The sequence below is a fragment of the Aphelocoma coerulescens genome (genome assembly GCF_041296385.1).
Source record: "Aphelocoma coerulescens isolate FSJ_1873_10779 chromosome Z unlocalized genomic scaffold, UR_Acoe_1.0 ChrZ, whole genome shotgun sequence".
Classification (NCBI taxonomy): Eukaryota; Metazoa; Chordata; class Aves; order Passeriformes; family Corvidae; genus Aphelocoma; species Aphelocoma coerulescens.
Genome location: NW_027184085.1, coordinates 27,740,217 through 27,748,298, shown reverse-complemented (window position 1 = coordinate 27,748,298; position 8,082 = coordinate 27,740,217). Strand labels below are relative to the sequence as shown.

The 8,082-nt window shown below is 41.4% G+C and overlaps 1 long non-coding RNA gene across 1 annotated transcript; it reads right to left on the bottom strand.

The window, feature by feature from the left end:
• Positions 1-1,564: 1,564 nt before the first annotated feature.
• On the bottom strand, positions 1,565-7,962 carry LOC138103659 (uncharacterized). The gene is made up of 3 exons (XR_011147794.1): positions 7,258-7,962; positions 2,456-2,536; positions 1,565-1,652 (listed from the first exon to the last, which is right to left on the bottom strand). It is a non-coding gene; the product is annotated as an uncharacterized lncRNA (long non-coding RNA).
• Between the last annotated feature and the right edge of the window lie 120 nt (positions 7,963-8,082).

Here is an 8,082-nt window from a genome sequence, read left to right as displayed (position 1 = left end):
CTCCGGCTGGGCGGCGCTCCCGCCGCTCACGTCATCGCGCGGCTGCGGGTGGGGCGGGCCCGCCGCGCTCCCCCGGCAAGGCGCGGCTGCTCCGCGCTGGGCTCGCGGTGCCGGGCGGGGCGGGGCGGAGCGGGGCGGGGCGGGGAGGGACGGGACGGGACGGGATGGGGTGGGGTGTGGTGTGGTGGCCCTCGGCCGGCAGGGACGCCGTGCGGCCGCAGGGCCCGCGCAGCGCAACTGTCCCGTGGAGGTGGCAGCCACCTCGTCACAGAATCACAGCGTACTCGGAGTTGGAAAGGGCAGCGGGCACACGTGGATCATCGGGCACACATGGATCATCGAGTCCAGCTCCTGGCCCTACACAGTACCATCCCCGAGAGTTATATATGTGCTTGAGAGCGTGATCGAAACTCGTCTGGAACTCTGTCAGGCTCTGTCGGCACTAGGGAGGGCACCGGCGTTTTGTCGGTGCGAGAAGCGGAACCGCTGCCGACCAGGCGGGTGCTGCTCTTTGCCCCTACTGCCTGCTGCGCAGTCGGTGTGGGCAGCAAGGCCTCCTTGTCTCTCTCAAGTCTCCGTCTGTATGAGCCCGCTGAGGTGAAAGCTGGACCGCAGTGAGGCGAAGGGCATCGGACCAGTGAGTGTGAGGGACAGATCCGGCCTTGTTCAACCCTGGTAAACAAGCAGCGCGTCTTTGCTGCGGTCTGGCTGCACAGTAATGAGTGTGTTAGCTGGGCCAAAGAAAAAATGTATGGTTGTTTTTTAAGCGAAGTGTATGTGTGCTAGTTCTGTCCCACCTCCTGGGATTTATTGCACAGTTCTGACTTCTGAAATGCACACTCTTCTGTTACTTCCTGTGTGATGAGTTTGCTTTCTTGTCCGTGCCAAGTAAACGTGCCTCACCTGAAAGCTCAGGAACCGAGTTGTCTGTTAGACAAAGGAAAAACACGAGCTGGGACAGGGAAGAACTAAAAAGCACTGTAAAAGTTTGATAGATAATGAATCTCAGACTGCCAACAGGCTCATGCTCATGACATTCAGTGCTTTCAAAGCAGGCTGTTACATGTCAGCTAGCAATTTGGTACTGTCAAAATGTAATTCTTTAAGGACAGTCTTGTCCCTGTCATTTCTATGATGTGATGCATGGCTTTTTGCTCTGTACAGAAGAAAAGAGTATGACCTATAACATCATCTCACAGGAAACAAAATCTAGGCCATTTCAGAACTAGAAATTATATCAGTGGGTACATTGCTTTGTTTTTCTTGAATGTGCAGTGTAAAGAATACCTGGTGATTTTGAAATAAAGTAAATTACAGCATGTTTTCTTCTGTAATATCTAGTCCTTCATCTCAAAGAAAGTTTCTGTGGTATTACCTTCTCTAATAATTTGCTTTTCATGTTTAATGTCTATTCCCAGTTTGCAATGTGGAAGACTCGCACAGACATGCTGCAGTGACACTGAAAATTTCTTCCAAGCAGGGAAAGGAAAGAAACTCCAAAATAAAAATATTCTGATGCCTCCCAAACATAATTACCTAATATGCCACTGATATCCAGACCACTCAAAAGATAAGGAGAGTAGTGTACTACATCGGTTGTGCTCACTCCGTATCTTGAGACTCTGCTCATCAAGATCGCTGTGGACAGAACCCTGCAAATGCAAAAAATTTGACTGAAATAGATGACAAATCCTTATATTGTTAAGTTTCAGTAGTTTGTCAGGGTCAGGTGTAGTTGGACCTGCAAAATTCCTCAGCCTCTGGAGTGATAATTATCACACTATCACTCAATTGGATTTTGAAAGTCCAGTCTGTGTTAGGACTCCAAATATTACAGCTTATGTAATCATACCTGGCATTTTTATTTGTCTTCTATTATAATTAAACATGCTTTAGTATAATGTAGCAAGAAACAATACTGTCCTATGAAATATCCTTTCTCACTACTTCAGTGTTGTTCATTGCTTTCATGAGAGTTCTTGATACTACATCAATTTTTAATGAATCCTTTAAAAGGCATCTGCATTCAAAAACTGTGAACATCTCAAGTTTGCATCTAACTACCATTTAAGCACTCCTCTTTCCTTTTTCTTTGCTAAATGATCATACAGTGTCCATACATTTGCATGTTAATATGCTTGGATACAAGTGTCAACCTGTAGCGGGAAGTTGAATTATCATTTATCTCCGTACTGTTCACACATTTCATTTTGCATATTCACACTTTGTGAATACCCTCGTGTAGAGTGTAGTAACACAGGCATAACCACAGAATCCAAAAACATGGATGCTAAATAATAAACTTAGTAAACAAATCCCCAAATAATGGACAAAAATACCACTAATTATACACAAAGCATGATTTCTCCAGGTGGTGTAGCGGCTTCAAATTTAGTTTGCTTTTCAAAGCAAGTTACAAACTTACCATCTGTGTAAAAGGATTAGTTTTACTTACTTGATTGCTTCTGTGTTCCAAATTCTGAGATTAGTGTGCAGGCCAGGAAATAGATTCTGTTTCATTTTCATGTTCAAAAAGCTGAAAATTAGAAATAGATCTGTAGTAGTTCCTTCAAAAATTTCTATAGCTGGACTTCAATTTATAATTTTCAGCTGGAATTAAAACCAAACCATATTCTCTGTTCAGGATTAGGGAATTATTTGCAAAACCTTTGCAAATCACAACACTAAGGAAGTTACTTAAGTCAAATCTATGAAGTCAGACTGCATGTATTTAACTTTTCCTTCTAATTTTGTAGTAGGATGCAAAATTCTTACTGTTTAATAGGTACATATTTCATAATGTTTTTTCTCCTTTTCTTTGTGTAGTAGGCCCTGCCTCAGAGAAGAACATACTTTGGTTAAAAAGCCATGGGTTTTTTTAAAATATATGGCACAAAGAACACTCTTAAATGAAATGTTTTCATTTTTTATAGTCATTCTCTGAAACCTATTTCCTGAAGTCGTATGAGTGATTACCTCCTTCCTGGAGGAGAATGGAAGAAAAACCACCTGTAAATACAGGTTTGTATATGACTCAGCTCCCAAAAGGACACATTTCTAATTCATTCCCTTTGGCAAAATATAACTTAGGAAAAAAAGCCATCTCTTGGCCTTCACGGCCTGAACAGCAAGCGCAAGATTGTCCCCTTCCAGACATCCATTCACCTGTTCCTCTGAGAGACAGTAGAAAGTATGTAAAAATACCTTTTATAATGCATTTCTGCAAAGATGGCTTTTGGAACATATGCCTAAGAATGCTAAAGGTGCTTCTCCAGACACTAAATTCTACCCTCATTGCTGTTCCTGGAGGAAGATGCACTTCTTTTTCAGTTCATTCTCCAGCAGCCCACTGTGTTCTTGATCAGGTACAAAGCACTGCATCACACAACAATCCCATAGGAAAAAAATTTTTAAAACCCAAACAAACATGGAAAAAGCCCTACAAGGACAGGCATTAGTTCAATTGTTGAGCAAGTAAAAAGCACTCAGAGACTACAGTGACTAATGCAGAATAGTGACTTCTATAAACCAGGGGAATGGAATCAGGTAATGCTCCCTGTGTGTCCAAAACTGCCCTGTTTCCTTTCCTAAAAGTTTCCAGGAGCTGGATTAGCTTTCATTTTCCAACAGCTCTCTGGGTTTCTCTCCAAACAATACAAGGAGAAGACACAGAAGCCTGCTTTGTAGCCCACAGTAATCAGGAATAGTGCTCTGCGTGATAGATTCTTGGTTTGTATGAGGGATGGGTGTGCCAGATGTTCAGTGGCACTGAAACTTGGACTGAAAAGGATTGCATAGCAGTATTGCTGTATTTCTTACCAATATTCATAGTATATACACAAGTCAACCACATGTAGTGCATGAGATTTTCATCTGTACCTTTCAAATTGAATTGTTCCAGTTTTGTGGGTTTCAGTAGTTTCTGATGGGTTTTCTGCAAATAAATATTAAATTATTTGCTTATTTACTGTTTAATGAAGCTGATTGCCTCATGTGAATACTAAGGCCTGCACTGATCTCCACACCACTTGTGGCTCTGTTAAATGTTCCACTCCTTTGAACACTGTCATCCATGTGGCTCAGCACAGGTTGGTGTGAATCTGATATGGAAATGGAGTAAATTAATTTCTTGCCAAGGTAGTTGAGTCACAACGGAGCAGCAGCATGGGATTTCCTTTTAAGGAGCATGTGCCTTTCTCTTACTAGAGGATAAAATCCAGCGTGCAGCCAACAGTTATGTGGCTGGAAGAAGCAGGCAGGCAACTAAGTGCAAGCAATTGGTTTAACTGTAGAACTTCAAAATAAACTTTTGAAATGCAGTCCACTGATGGGAAATAGCTTGGTATAAATGACATTACAGGGAACCACAAATTTACTATCACTCTGTGACTTTTTGCTTATCTCAGAATAAACATTTAGGTATACTAGTGCCACATAGTGAGGAAAAGAGTCAGTAAGTTTGTATTTCTCCTCAAAATGTGCTAACAGAATGAAATAAAACAAAATTAATGAAACTGCAGCCTGAGGCTGAAGGAGAACCTTCAAGCATAGACACTGCAGACTCAGCTTGCAGTGTTTGTTGGTGGCTCTGCTGTCAAAAGTCCTAGTGACTGCAATACAAATGCTTCAGGAGTCCATCAGTATGCCAGGCCTCCATCAAGTAACAGTTTGTTTCCTAAACAACTTCTGCTTGCATAGGTTTTGTTTTTCTTTGTTCTCTCTTTAATTTTTAAAGCAGGCTATCTTCTGTGCTTAACTGATATCTAAATACAATAATATGTGAATTTTTCTTGGGTTTCCATGGCCAGGTTTTGGTAGTGGGGAAGCTACTGGCTTCTGTCAGAATGTGCTGGAAGGTTCCTCCATGTCTGGTAGAGCCAGTGTCAGCTGGCTTCAGGATGGACATGCTGCTGGCCAAGTCTGGACCAACCAGAAATGGTAGTAACACCTTTTGATAACATATTTAAGAAGGAAAAAAGTTATTGAGCAGATGTAATTGCAGCCAGAGAAAAGCAGAGTGCGAATTTGTAAGAGGAACAGCTCTGCAGACACCAAGGTCAGTGAAGAAGGAGAGGGAGGAGGTGCTCCAGACACAGCAGCTGGGCTTCCCCTGAAGCCCATGGTGCAGACCATGGTAAGACAGCTGTGACCCTGCAGCCCATGGAGGACCACATCGATGCAGAAATCCACCTGCAGCTCCTAGAGGAGACCCACACCAGAGCAGGTGGATGCCCAAAAGAGGCTGTGACCCCGTGGGAGGCCTGGCAGGGACCTGCAGACCCAAGGAGAGAGAAGCCCACATTGGAGCAGGTTTCCTGGTAGGACTTGTGATGCTGTGAGATCTCATGCTGGAGCAGGCTGTGCCTGATGGATTGCATCTATGGGACAGTGACACACATTGCAGCAGTTCATGGAGAACTGTTGTTGCCTGTGGGATGAGCTCACACTGCAGAAATTAAGAAAGACCTGTCTCCTGTGGGAGGAACCACATGCTGGAGCAGGGGAAGGACTTCTGTCCCTGAGAACTGGGAGAAAAAAACGTGTGATGAACTGACCATAATCCCCATTCCCCTTCTGCCCTTCTTCTCCCTCCTCTGGGGGAGGAAGTAGAGCTAGGAAGGAGGAGAGGTGGGAGAAGTGTTTTTAAGATTTGGTTTAATTCTCATTATCCTGCTCTGATTTTATTGGCAATAAATTCAATTAATCCCCAAGTTCAGTCTGTTTTGTCTGAGATGGTAATTGTTTGTGATCTCTCACTGACTTTATCTCTAATCATGAGCCTTTCACCATATTTTCTCTCCCATGTCCAGTTGAGGAGGGGAGTGTTAGAGGAGCTTTGGTGGGTACCTGGTATCCAGCCAGGGTCAACCCTCCACAGAATTCAAAAGGTTTTCAGTTCTACTGTTATACAAATTGTATTCATATTCATAATAAGGACAAATTAGGCGCCTTCCCAGGTCCACCTATCACTAGGAAAATAACTTATGACAAAGAAATTGTCCTTGAAAATCCCATGGGAGTAGGGAAGTCTACTAGATTGAAAACCTCTCATAACAGGTTTTGGAGGGACCAGGGTCCATTATTTCTTTTGAAAAATTGGAGCAAAATCACCTCAGCCTTTCTTATCTTAGTCAAATATGGGAAACAGCCTGCTTCCCTCATATACACAAACTAATATTTCTCTCTTCATTCTTGGAGTTTCCAGATAGTTAAAGGGACTCAGAAATTGACCAGAAGTAGTCTAATGCAAAATGACGTGTTTCCAGCCCAGTTCATGTGAATACCTTCTGCAGGACTTCGTTGTGTACAGTGTTCAGAACTGTATAATGACCTGGTATCAGTTTGCGGAAAGTAAGATTGTTCTTTGAATAGTGTTTTCACACGTGTGCATGTATTAGAATTTTTTCCTACATTTCAAGACATATATGGAGATTTATATGAGAACATCTGTTATGGATTTTTAAAATTAATGTTTCTATTTAAAATAGAAACTGAATATGTACTGATTAATAATATCTGATTTTAAATGCAATGAACTGCAACTCTGTCCAGATTCTTTTACCATGAATTATTATGGAAAGTCAACCTTCCTGAGCTTGTTTGGCAACACTTATCTATCTGTGAAAGTCAGGAAGCCTCAAAAGTTAATGTTTATGTAAATTCATTTCCATCAGTAATGTTTCATCCTGTTGAGTTTGGGGTTCTTTTTGTGTTATTTAATCTGTTGTGTAATTTAATCTGCTTTAGTGTAGCAGGATGTGAGTGTGATACAGCTAAAAACTAAAAGGACAAAAGACAACACAATAGGGTAACAAAAATGCTGTTAAGGTCAACTGTTGAAGTTTTGGAATTTCCGCACTGGAGAGCTCAACCTTTATGATATTTTTAAATTTTTTTTTTCATTTTGAAACGCATGTAAAATACAACTACTAAGCTACTTGGATGCAATACAGAAGTCAATGTCATAATACTGAACCAAATGTATCTTGCACATTTTCCTAACTGCCTACTGTACTCACATCAATCACCAGAGACCTTAATGAAGGCTCTTGAGCTCAGCATGGAGAAGAGAAGGCTTCAGGGAGAAGTCTTCAGGGAGACTTTATAGCAGCCTTCCAGTTTTAGCAACCTTCCTGTAAAGGAGTCTTACAGGAAGAGTGGAGAGAGACTTTTTACATGGGCATGTAGTGACAGGACAGAATGGCTTTAAACTGAAGAAAGTAGGTTTAGATTAGATACTGAGAAGAAATTCTTTACCATGAGAATACTGAGGTGCTGGAACAGGTCTCCCAAAGAAATTGCAGATGTTCCATCCCTGGAAGGGTTCAAGGTCAGGTTGGATGGGACTCTGAGCAACCTGGTATAGTGAAAGATGTCAGGGGCATTGGAACTAGATGATTTTTAATGTCTCTTCCAACCCAAACCATTCTATGATTCTGTAAGAGCAAGGACTTTTAATATACACACACAAATATGCAAACAAGACACTTTTACGAACTGATTCTAGAAGTCTCTAAACTCCTTACAGTAAACTCAAAGTGAAAAATTTAATTTGTTTGTAGTTAGTTTTTCCACATGGTATTCTCATCTTAATATTTCACAATGATGCAAAGACACTGAATTTCACTTTTGTTTCTACTCAGTTTTCCTTCTGGTTGATAGTACACGGTAGCAGCAAGTTGTGTTTTGATTCACAGTCCTGGAAAAGGATGAGCAGAGTTTAAAATCAGAAACCCATTCCAGTTTGAAATAAAATTATAAAAATATGCAGTCTGCTGATTCTTCAAATGTGCTAAGTAATGGTTGCTCAAATGAAAATGGATATGAGGCCCTTTGCTTTATCAATATTTCTGAAACAGTTACCTCAGGAAAAAGCTAAATATCAGTGTTGGTATCAAATGTGCACACTGGCAAAACTGTAACATTAAAACATTTTATGTTAAATATAAATTATTAGGTATCTTTAGCATAGCTGTTTTGCTTTTGAATCTTTTGACCAATTTCAGTTAAAACTAGGGGGAGCATAAGGGTTTCATAAAGAAGTAAACTCCTGGTCTGGATTCAAAAAGATACCCTGCTATG